Source organism: Schistocerca nitens, chromosome 1 (assembly GCF_023898315.1).
Source record: "Schistocerca nitens isolate TAMUIC-IGC-003100 chromosome 1, iqSchNite1.1, whole genome shotgun sequence".
Taxonomy (NCBI): domain Eukaryota; kingdom Metazoa; phylum Arthropoda; class Insecta; order Orthoptera; family Acrididae; genus Schistocerca; species Schistocerca nitens.
In genome coordinates, this window is record NC_064614.1 from 1,037,446,206 (window position 1) to 1,037,459,077 (window position 12,872).

The following is a 12,872-nucleotide window of genomic DNA, read 5'->3' on the forward strand; positions in this document are numbered from 1 at the left end:
TTTAAAGATGTGGCAATGAAATTTTGTACTACGCTTTACATGAAATTAATACATTTACTGTTAAGTTCCTTGTATTATATATATTAATTTTTTTATGGAATTTAAAAATTTTTATTTCAAAAAATAATACGCGAACATTTTTCTCAGAGAGGCAATGTACATATTTTTTTCTCAATATCTCCTGAGAGAAATTTCTTATTTTAAAGGTCATTCTCTAATATCTTCATCCTTGCTACTTTCCCATCAATAAACACAGGAACTGCATCAAAAGTTGCAATTCTGGTAACTGTAGCAGATGAAAGTGTGGTTTTAGGGCATCGTTTCCATATGAGTGGATTTAGAAACTCATTTGGATTCTCGGTTTTGACATTAATCTGTATTTCAGGCACTTCGGATGCGTTTTCATCACCGAAAATTTTTTGAACTTATTGCCAGTTAGTCCTACTAATAAATAACAAATAAACTGAAAACTGACAGTTAGGAATGCTCCTGGTGCACGTGAAACAATGCTGGGAGCAATACCAAACTCCTGAGCTACATTCGTTACATGTCGTTCTTCTTAAAGTTGTTTCGATGATTTTTTTTTTCTCACGTGAAGTCACCCAAATGTCTCCGGGCTATATTGTAATAGTTAGTTGGTTGATTCGGAGGAGGGGACCAAACAGCGATGTTATCGGTCTCATCAGATTAGGAAAGGATGGGGACGTAATCATCGACGGCCGCAGTGGTCGAGCGGTTCTAGGCGCTTCAGTCCGGAACCGCGCGACCGCTACGGTCGCAGGTTCGAATTCTGCCTCGGGCATGGATGTGTGTGATGTCCTTAGGTTAATTAGGTTTAAGTAGTTCTAAGTGCTAGGGACTGATGACCTCAGATGTTAAGTCCCATAGTGCTCAGAGCAATTCGAACCATTTGAACCAAGGAATCAGCCTGGGATTTGCCCGACGCGATTTAGGGATATCACGGAAAACCTAAATCAGGATGGTACCCCGGATTTGAACCGTCGTCCGCCCGAATACGGGTAGAGTATGTAACCCCTGCGCCACCTCGCTCGGTATATTGTAACGAAGAACGCCACCACAGCACCCCATAACTGCTCTCTGATTGACACACACGCGTTCTTTACGTTCCTTCAATTGTCTCGTACTGCACGGCCAATCTCTTTTGGCGCTACAGTCACGCTAACCTCACGCCATGTGAATTTAAACTTTCTGTACACGATTGAGAGACATCTGGCAACATTCTGCCCCTCTTTTATTCATTTCTACCGAGTAGTTGATATGTTATGTTACTTTTACCTATTAGTCCTTAAGTAGTGCTGAGTAGTGTACTTATGGTGTTTTTGTCCCTTGTTTACACCGCACGTAAACAGTACGCCAACAATATAATACCGCTTTTAAAATGTAAATACCAAAATGCATAGACATGGCCAGAGAACAGATTTTGTAAATAAAAGTGAAAAGCTTCTGGTGAAAAGTTCTCTTGAAGTGCAGTAAGCTCAAGACGGTATAACCAGTAATAGTTGATCGTAACGGCTGCTACGGAAGATCGCTATGCAAACAAGCATATCACAGGAGTCTGTTTGCAGCAGTGGAAAGAGATTTAAAAAAGTTAAGGATTTGGTACTCTAACATCTTCAGTCGAAAATCATAAAAGAGTGGCTTACTGGACACTAGAGATTCCACGTAAAATCAAATAAAAGCAACTGCAAATTCTGGGCAGCACAATTAAGAAAGGCCACTGAAGGCAAATGTGGGACGGAATGCAGGAAATAACGTGGGTATATCCGATGAAAAAAATAAAAAATTACGATGATACAAGGGTCATTCAGTAAAAAAATGAAATATTTTAAAGAATCTATTATGAGAACGAAATACAACACTTATCTATTTTTCATCTTAATGATTCCCCCCACCCCCCGCATTTACCCCAACCCTTCCGAGTTCTATGCATTCATGGGAGTTCTGGACAAGTTTGTCAATTCCACATGCAAAGAATTCTTGGGAGTGCGTACGTGACCATTTATGCATTGCTGCTTGGACTTCATCATCATCGAATCTTTAGACACTAAGAGCTTCTTTCAGTGAGTTAAAAATGTGATAATCTAAAGGTGACAGGTGCATGGAATGTGGCATGCTGGGGCAAGCAGACGAACTTCAGATCTCCCTGCACACATCCATGTGCCTTTCTTTCATTTCTGGTGTCAAATGTTTCGGAACTCACCTCGCACACACTTTCTTGAACATCAGTATGTCATGAACAATGACTCGAATGTTCATCGTTGCTTCAGTATCATTCACAGTAATACACCTGTTTTCCCGTGTCAACTCATCAACAATCGCAGTGTTGCTATCCGTGGACAGCGTGTCCTGGGCGTGGCGAATCTTCGACATAGTTAATACCCCGTTTGAAACTGGCTGCCAAATTGTACACCTGTATTCGATTCAAACAACTTTCACCATATTGCAAAACCAGCCGACGGTAAATTTCTAATAGTTTCAACCCTACAGCTAATAGATATCTAATGACACCCCGCTTCTGCGTGTTGGTGCAAACCTGCTAGGGTCCGCCATCTTGCTTCACCGATTCTTAGTATCCCCCTCGCGAGGCCGATGTGCCGGTTCCATCTAATAATAGTACTAGGACAGCAGCAAAAATAGCATATAAGCCACAATTAGTCGAGGTTTTGTATTTTTGTATATGATTTATTTATGAATGGTCGTTATAACAATAATCAAAAGAAGATAGCGCTTCATCTTGGTCATTACGAACAACTTACATGATTAGCATAAAACTGAAAAGCTTGCGTGCCCGGAACTTGTGCACACGCAGAGCAGGCTGCCTTGTAGCACGCCTCCCCGTTCCGGACAAGAAAAACTTGACTTTCGACCAAAGCGCGAGTGAAACGAATTACCATAACTTGCTTTTTTCTCTCTCGAAAACTTCGCGTCGAGGAGCCTAATTGCCGTTTGAGGAGCGACGAACGGTGGCAGTGGAATGCTGCAAAAATGTAATGCAAATCATTATCTTTTATTCTGCTGGCCAGGGATGCTACAAAAAGTGTCTGACTAATTTAACTAACCTAACGAGTATAATTACCACGTAACCTGATACGTGACAGTTGCACGGTAGGAGAGGCATTAACCTCCTTCTCCGAGTAGCACTGTTACATATCCAAGTCCTTACAACCCCAAAATCTGGCAGGTACAGTGTTTGTGTGTCTGAGAGTCCAAATAAACTCCATTTACAGAGAGTACCTAATCTGTAACATACTTTCCCTCTTTTAAGGTGAAGCGTTTTTTCCACCGAGGTGTCCAAGACAAATTAGCCGCGATACTTTCCCAGAGGAAAGACTGATATCATATTTTTCCTCTGAGTCAGCAATTTAGTGGCGTCCATTATCTCCCAGGCTGAACTACAGCTATCAGTTATTTACACTTCAAAAGAATGATTTGCTTAACAATATCGATATCGCTTGTCTCCGTCTTCTGCATATACACTGCCAGAAAAAATTAGTAACCCCTTTCAGAAGTTTCCAGTTCACTCAAGATATAGTGTTGCAACAGTACATATGGAATACACGAAAAGATTACATCAACAGGTCAAGAGCACAAGCAGTTTTGAGGTATCAGGTACTGACCCATATTACTACGTGGTGTAGCCTCCAAGGGCAACAATACAGCCCCTGACTCTGGTATCCAATCGATCGTACAGATGGTGAATGCTGTTCGGGGATACGTTATACCACGCCGTCTCGAGCTGTCCGCGTAGCTCTGTAAGAGTTATTGATTGACGAGTCGCGTGATACCCTTTTTATCCCATCATATCCACATATCCCACATGTGCTCGGCTGGAGACAAGTTCAGAGATCGTGCTGGCCAGGGAAGTTGCTGCACGTTGAGTTTCACTGGCACTACATAGGTGAGCATTATCCTGTTGGAACATCACTCACCTTTCTGTTGCTAGAACAGTAAAAGAATGTGTCTAACACATTCTGCACGTACGGAGCGCTGGTTAACGTCCCCTCCAGAAACATCGAAAGTGAAGGAAAGTTGCAGCTTATGGCATCCCAGACCATAATGCCTGTAAGGCGGCCAGTGTATCTTGGACGAAGGCACTTTAGGAGACAGTGCTCACCAGGTCGTACGCGCACACGGACATCACTTACATGCAGACAGACTCTGCTTTTTAATCGCTGAAGAACACCGCACGCCATTCTACACTACTGGCCATTAAAATTGATACGCCACGAAGATGGCGTGCTACATACGCGAAATTTAACCGACAGAAATAACATGCTGTGATATGCAAATGATTAACTTTTCAGAGCATTCACACAAGGTTGGCGCCGGTGGCGACACCTACAACGTGCTGGCATGAGGAAAGTTTCCAACCGATTTCTCAAACACAAACAGCAGTTGACCGGCGTTGCCTGGTGAAACGTTGTTGTGATGTCTCGTGTAAGGAGGAGAAATGCGTACCATCACGTTTCTGACTTTCATAAAGTCGGATTATAGCCTATCGCGATTGCGGGTTATCGTATCGCGACACTGCTGCTCGCGTTGGTCGAGATACAATGACTTAGTAGAATATGGAATCGGTGGGTTCAGTAGGGTAATACGGAACGCCGTGCTGCATCCCAACGGCCTCGTATCACTAGCAGTCGAGATGACTGGCATCTTAATCGCATGGCTGTAACGGATCGTGCAGCCACGTCTCGATCCCTGAGCCAACAGATGGGGACGTTTGCAAGGCAACAACCATCTGCACGAACAGTTCGACGACGTTTGCAGCAGCATGGACTATCAGCTCGGAGACCATGGCTGCGGTTACCCTTGACGCTGCATCACAGACAGGAGCGCCTGCGATGGTGTACTCAACGACGAACCTGGGTGCACGAATGGCAAAACGTCATTTTTTCGGATGAATCCAGGTTCTGTTTACAGTATCATGATGGTCGCATCCTTGTTTGGCGACATCGCGGTGTATTCGTCATCGCCATACTGGCGTGATGGTATGGGGTGCCATTGGTTACACGCCTCGGTCACCTCTTGTTAGCATTGGCGGTACTTTGAACAGTGGACGTTACATTTCAGACGTGTTACGACCCGTGGTTCTACCCTTCATTCGATCCCTACATTTTAGCAGGATAATGCACTACCGCATGTTGCAGTTCCTGTACGGACCTTTCTGGATACAGAAAATGTTCGACTGCTGCCCTGGCCAGCACATTCTCCAGATCTCTCACCTATTGAAAACGTCTGATCAATGGTGGCCGAGCAACTGGCTCATCACAATACGCCAGTCACTACTCTTGATGAACTATGGTATCGTGTTGAAGCTGCATGGGGAGCTGTACCTGTACACGCCATCGAAGCTCTGTTTGACTTGATGACCAGGCGTATCAAGGCCGTTATTACGGCCAGAGGTGGTTGTTCTGGGTACTGATTTCACAGGATCCATGCACACAAATTGCGTGAAAATGTAATCACATGTCAGTTCTGGTATAATATATTTGTCCAGTCTGACACGTCTGGGCTCAGAAGCCCTCTTATATGTGCTGTGCTAGCTGTACGATCTTCCACTGCAGCCCGTATAACACGACGATCCTGGAGAGTGTCTGTGCTGCTAGGACCACTGATACCACTGTCGTTGCACAACTATCGCTACACGTCCAACTTGTGTGGCATTTCTCCGAAAGGACCATTCTTCCACTCGGAAGATCAAAAGTTAATGCCTTTCAAACTCGCTCAGCTGTCTGTAGGAAACACGAGTGCGTCTCCGTGGCATGTTTGCCTGCTCGCTTCACACGTCTGCACGACACTGAGCCTTCTGGTTGTGTGGATTCCCTATTAAATGGAAGACTCAGATAGCGCTGTGGTAGCTACGCCACTACGCTGGCTGTGGGAAAGTCGATGTTTTCATTGTAGTTACTTAAGCCCATCCACCACGTCGTCCGCCAACAGATAGCGTAGCTAACAGTACCACATCTGTACACCCATGCACACTGAGCAGTACAGTTTGTTTAGCGTCGAAAGTACACTTTAGGCATTGTTGTATGATTCCTTTGTCATTTGTAGTCGACCACTATTAAATTGTGATACTTACAGCGCCATCTATTGCTACATGTTGTAACCATTTATTTTTCTTCTTCCATACGTTTTACCCCTTCTCCCATAGTATCCCGTTACAATTTGACGTCATTCTGACCAGTAGTGTTATTTCTACAGCGGTTTGAAAGTTTAACTGTAGACGGGGAAAAATTACTGTAGAACAATATGCAGCCTCCGCGACGCTTCTCACTCGCCTTCAGCATTCAGTTTATTAAGACTACGCTGGAAATCTTGCAATCCATCCTTACCCAGTGCATCCACCACCACCTCCACCGACACCACCTCCTCTCCAACACCCACTGTGGCTTTCGACCTTCCTTCTCTGCCGATGACTTAACTCCTCCATATCATCCATCTTCCCTCCCTCAAGCTTAACGCCCGTCGTTCCGCCATTTTTGTCTCCCTAGACCTCGAAAAGGCCTACGACCGTGTATGGCATCCCAGTCTCCTGTTTAAACTCCAGACCTACCGTCCTTCCTATCAACTATGTCCGTCTGATTGCCTTCTTCATCTCCCACTGATTCCTGCACCTTCTACCCCTCTGCAGGTGTGTCCCAGGGCTCTACCTCCCCCCCCCCCCCAACTTCCCCTCTGGTCCACATCCTGCAGTATGCCGATGACATCACCTTCCTTACCCTCACTCCTACCATTCAATAGTCCAAACGCCTTCTCCAGAATCACCTTGACCTTTGTGTCACATGGTATAACCAGTGACTACTCAAAATCAATCCTCCCAAGACCTAGGCAATCATCATAGGTCATACCACTTGCTTCTTCTGGCTCCTTGATTTTTCCGTTACCATCTGCACTCATGCTGTCTGCCTCTCCTCTGCCCTCACCTACCTTGGACTCAACATTGACCATCACCTCACCTGGATCCCTCATCTCTGCTCTATCCAATCCAAAGCCCACAACCGCCTCTGTCTCCTTAAACTCCTCTCTGGCAGGACATGGGGGTTGAATCCCTCTACCATCATCCACACCTACAAATCTTTAATCCGTCCCATCCTCTGTTATGCCAGTCCTGCCTGGATATCCGCCCCCCCCCCCCCCCCAATTTCTGTTTATCCCTCCAGATCCTTGAGTGCCATGCACTCTGCCTCGACTTCCGTTTACACCTCCTGTCCTCCATGCGGAGCCTCTATGACCTGATTCCTTTCCCCCATTCCCCCAGCTGCTTCTTTTCCTCGAACATGCCTGCATCCTCTACACCTCCCGCCGACTTGATCCCCCTCATCCCCTAGTTGCTCCTCTCCTCTCGACACACTGCCGCACCTTCACCATTGTGTCCCCCCTACCCTCCACCTCTACACCCTTCATTTCCTTTCCTGAGGTGGCTTTCATCAACTCCACCTCCCAAATTATGTCCTCTCTCCCTCCATTTATCCCTCCTAATCAACTATGATCCTCACCTCCCCCTCCCTCCCTCTGTCCTTTTCCCGGGCTCCCTCTGCCCGCCTTCCATCCTGTTTTTTCTCCACCTACCCCACTCCTTGACTCCCTTCTCTCCCCCTCCCCCAGGTCCTTTTTCTTTCCCCTCCACTGTCTTCCCCACCCCTTCTTCCATCTGCCCTGTTCCCCCTTTTCCTGTGTCATCTCCCTCCATCAGCTCCCCCCTTTTTCCTTTCCTCTCCCCCCTTTTTATTTTGTTTTCCCCTCATCGGTCCAGGTCCTCCCCCCCGCCCCCCCCCGCCCCCCCCCGCCCAGGTATCTGCCGCCGTGTCTCCTCTATAGTGCTGTTTTAAGTGCTTGTTTAGATGTTTAGTGTTATGTGTCCCCTGTCAATATTGCGAACGGACACCATACTGTCGCTAGGTGTGTTCTGAAACTGTTGCGAACAGAAACCAGACTGTCGCCGTGTTTTTTAATTGTGCCTGTCTATTTACTAAGTGTTTTAATCAGCACCACCGACCCTTTGTTTTTATATTCCCTTCGCAATTTTTCGCCTTGTCCCAGTTTTAATCAGTCACCATTTTATCGCCTGTTTTTATTTTTATGATATCTCCTAATTTTATTTATAACTTTTCTGTAGGCTGCAGAACGGCATAATACGCTGCTGTCAGCCCGCCCCACCTCTGCGGGGAGGGGGAATCGAAATCCAATAAACGAAAAAAAAGTCAAAGAAATGGAAGTTTTACCAAACTATTGCTCTGGCATCGTGAACAATCGAGCATGAACTAAGCAGCGTGTCGTCAATAATACCTCCAATCGGAAAGGAATCCGGAAAGCGAGCGCATCAAAGATCATCCCTCGCAAGTATGGGATGAAACGATAGATCAGACGTAGATGTGTTGCACAGAGGACTAGAGTCATCAACCACTAAGCGATTTAGCTCCGCTGGAAAGATGTATTCGCTAGTAGATTTCAGTTCGTCTAGACGTGAAATACGCCCTCCGTATGTCTGATCATGGAACGAGTGATTATCCAGTTGTGCAAGAACGCGTGTCCGGTCTGCTAAAATGAACTTATGCTCACTGTCAATTGGAAACACAACCTTTTTATGTCAAAAATAACCTTCGTTTAAAAATACATTATATTTGCCTCTGGTGATAGTGTCTGCTCTTGTGTTAGTTACATAAACTTCATATTGTCAGGAATAAGTACCTCTTTGTACGAACGTGTCATAACAAGAAGAACATTTTAAGAGACTCTGACGTAACAGCTTTTCAGTTCATTAGAAGTTGTGTTGTACAAATTATTAGCTTTAACCACATGGGCAATTAATAATGGAACTGTAACTTCGTATTTTCCGGCATAAGTATATGAAGTGTGAGCAATGGAACGTATCATAAACAGGGTTTTGTAGATCAATCGACTATGTTATGAAACTACTGCGGTCAAGAACGTGATAAAGGGAAACGTTAAAAACGTTTACCTACCATTTTGAAACAAACATATTGTCTTGTCAGTAGTGTTAGAAAATAATAGCAAGGAAAATCAAATATAAAATAATCACAAGTTTTGTTTAATCGTAGCAACACGATATGGTTCATGCAGTGAGAGAAGAAAGTTGCTGAATGGAGCAGTTGTTACGATTACTTGTCAGTTTTTAGGCATAAAATGGGTAGGAAGAAATTTGAAAAAAAACGTTAATAACTAGAGTGAAGTAATTTTTTTCGTTTCTCACTTTCTAATATATATTAGACATGACTTAAGCTTACAGGTTAGGCTATGACTGCGATAAACGACGTCCTACCACATCAAAAATGATTTTTCCATTTGTTGTTTTGAAAGTACAGCAATCTTTATCCGTAAAACAAAAGTCAACAAGGCGATACATTTATAATAGCTTTCGTATTATTATTTTCCTTAGTGATATTCACTGGGAAGAACATCGCCACCCGAAACTCCCATCTTGCCACTGTGGTTTGTTTTGTATATTATTTTGCTACATAGAATTTATTCCCGTGGTAGTGTTCACCCGAAGTCCAAAACATCCCGTCAGAGTCCCGATAGATACATAAATTCTCTCACACAGTACTTCCCAATTTATTAAAGAAACTACTGAATATCAGAGAGCTTTTTTCCAATATTCGGGAATGTCTGACGTCAAAATCGCTTAACTGACCCCGTCAGTGTGACGGTTAATGTCCACGCTGTCCAAAGCTAATGGACTATGTAGTATATTGACAATACCCATACTACTTTTTATATACATTACAAAGAAAGAAATAAAGGATTGTATTGCATTGTTGGATCGGGGACACATTTAATTAGGTTCATTTGCTTCATTTGGACAGATTCTTTTCCTTGGTGGCAATGGTCCATCTTCATGCGGTGTACGAGAATTGTGTTATCTGTTGGTCGTAGGCGACTGTACTGGGTGTGCGAATAGTGTGGTGAGAGAAGGGAGAGGGCGAAACCCTTTGCCGGCACATAGCCTGCTCCTCTCGAAGCGGGTTGCCGGGTCTAACGGCCCCATCCAACCGACGGATCACCGTTAACAGTGTCACAAGCCGCCACTTCATGAGACGCTGCGAAGAGGTTTGGAGTTTTATACAGGATGCTGGCGCAAGGTGAGGCGATCAGCAACTTTACTCCACCACCTTTCCTGCCTTTGTCGGCCGAATACTGGCGGTGAAAATTTCTTCCAACACCAGGATTCGAAGTGTGTGCTTCCGTATCGAAAGCCACCGCTCAGCAGTGAGTTAGCAACCTCAGCTACGATCGCGTAAATAGAAATTACAATCGAAGGTTATTCTATGTGTAGTCTAAAAGTCAGGTTTAATTGTGGTTACTAGTGTACACCAGTCTCATTAGGTGAAATCACAGAGACACCTTAGTGCGACTGTACTCAGTCATGCCGGCCGCGGTGGTCTCGCGGTTCTAGGCGCGCAGTCCGGAACCGTGCGACTGCTACGGTCGCAGGTTCGAATCCTGCCTCGGGCATGGATGTGTGTGATGTCCTTAGGTTAGTTAGGTTTAAGTAGTTCTAAGTTCTAGGGGACTGATGACCACAGCAGTTGAGTCCCATAATGCTCAGAGCCATTTGATTTTTGTACTCAGTCTAGATAAACCAGTTACAAATATAGTGGTGGAAAAAAGGTTTCGTCTGTTATTTTTGGGCGGCAAGGCGAAAATCTATGTTCACGTGTAGTTACCAGTTACAAACTGTCTAACATTCACGAAAGGGGGGCATGCGACACTGTCTATGGGGGCACGCCTCTCAGATTGGGGACGATAAATAAATAAACTTTGGAGCTTCTTGAGAGGAGTGGGCCACTTGCCACCGCTGGATTTTCACTCCCTCCTTCCCTTAATTTATTTGTCGAATGTGTTATCCACCAACAGCAGTTGGACACCATATATGGTGTATCTGGACTTATAAGAATTTAATGTCATTTCTGCCTTTTCTTCGCCAGTTATCATGTTGCTAAATACTGATTTCTAGAATCTATGAGACTGGAGGGATACCATCATACTTTCGGAAAAATGTCATCGAGACTCTATCGAAGATAGGAAGAGAAGAAAACCACGAGGACTATCGCACGAACAGCTTGACAATTCATGCGTCAAAGTTGTGGAAAAGAATCAGGTACAAAAAAACAGAAAAGAGAACTGCGTTTGCTAGATGACAATCAGTTCGGCTTTAGGAAAGGTAAAGAAACCACAGAAGCAATTCTAACTTTCCGATTAATACTGGAAGCAAGCTATAAAAAAATAGTCACTTTCAGGGGATTTATCAGTCTGATAACAGCATTCGATAACGTAAAATGTTGTAAGATATTTGAATTTCTCAGAAAAATGGCTGCTAGCTGTAAGGAAAGACGGGTAATATACAATATGTATAAGAACCATGAAGGAACAATAAGAATGGAAGATCAAGAAAGAGATTCTCTGGTCAACAGCAGCGTGAGACAAGGTTGCAGTATTTCTCCCCTACTGCCCAACGAGGACATCGAAGAAGGAATGACGGAAATAAAACAAAGTTTAGCAGTGGTAATAAAATTCAAGTTGGAAAGATTGAATGATAAAGTTTGCTGATGACGTTGATATCGTCAGTGAAAGACAAGGAGAATTACAAGAAGTGTTGAGTGGAATAAAAAGGCTAATGAGCAAATAATGTGGAATGAGACTCAACTGCGGAAAGACGAAAGTAATGAGGAGTAGCAGAAATGAGATTAGCGATAAACTTAACGTCGAAATTGGTGACCTCGATACAGATGAAATGAAGGGTACCTAGGAACCAAAATTAGCCGTGACGGACAGAGCAAACAAGATAAATGAAGTAGGCTAGCGCAGGCGAAAGGGACATTTATCTCCAAAAGAAATCTGTTGATATCAAATGTACGTCTTAATTTGAGTAAGAAATTTATGAGAATGTAGTTTTGGAGGACAGAATTGTATGGAAGCGAAGTATCGACTGCGGGAAAATGGGAAAAGGGAAGAGTCGAAGCTGTTGAGGTGTGGTGCTGTAGGAGGGTGCTGAAGATTAGGTGGACCGATGAGATAAGGAAAGGGGACGACCTACCCAGAATGGGCAAGTAAAGGAATCTATGGAGAACACTGGCAAGAAGAAGGGATGATAGGTTCATGTTAACACACCAAGGAATAACTTTCATTGTGCTAGTGGGAGCTGTAGAAGATGAAAACTGTGTTGGAAGACAGAGAATAGAATAAATCCAATAAAAAACTGAGGACGTTGAGCACAGGTGTTGCTCTGTGACGAAGAGGCAGGCACACAGAGAGAGTCGTGGTGGACCATACCAAACCAATTAGAAGACTGAAGGCCAAACACCCCAGCCGCGCGGGGTAGCCGCGCGGTCTATGGCGTCTTGTCACGGTCCACGGGCATGGATGTGTGTGTTGTCCATAGCGTAAGTTAGTTTAATTAGATTAAGTAGCGTGTAGGCTTAGGGACCGATGACCTCAGCAGTTTGGTCCCATAAGACCTTACGACAAGTTTCCAATTTTTTTCCAAACACCCCCAACCTCCGCCACGCCACCACCACCACCACCACCACCACCACCACTACCACCACCGCTAAAAGAAGGAAATGCTGTTCCGTATGTTCAGATGCTTCTGGGTGAATAAAAACTGTGTACGCCTAACATCCTTCAGCTAAGGGGGGTGACTACAAAAATTAGGTGCTGTTGACTTTAGAACCTCAGTCTCCATACTGTTATCGTACGAACATGAGCATGTATAGTCGGCGCAATATGCATAGCATTTCATGTAAGTTTTTCTTATACTTGATATATCGATATACCATGGTTTCCATGTTCCTGAAATATCTTTTTGTAACGATGTAATGTGCACA

At 44.4% G+C, this 12,872-nt stretch overlaps 1 protein-coding gene across 1 annotated transcript in view; it reads right to left on the reverse strand.

Annotated features, from left to right (window-relative positions):
- LOC126224081 (epidermal growth factor-like protein 8) overlaps positions 1-12,872 on the reverse strand; it is a 184,426-nt gene that overhangs the window by 148,777 nt on the left and 22,777 nt on the right. The window lies entirely within an intron of this gene.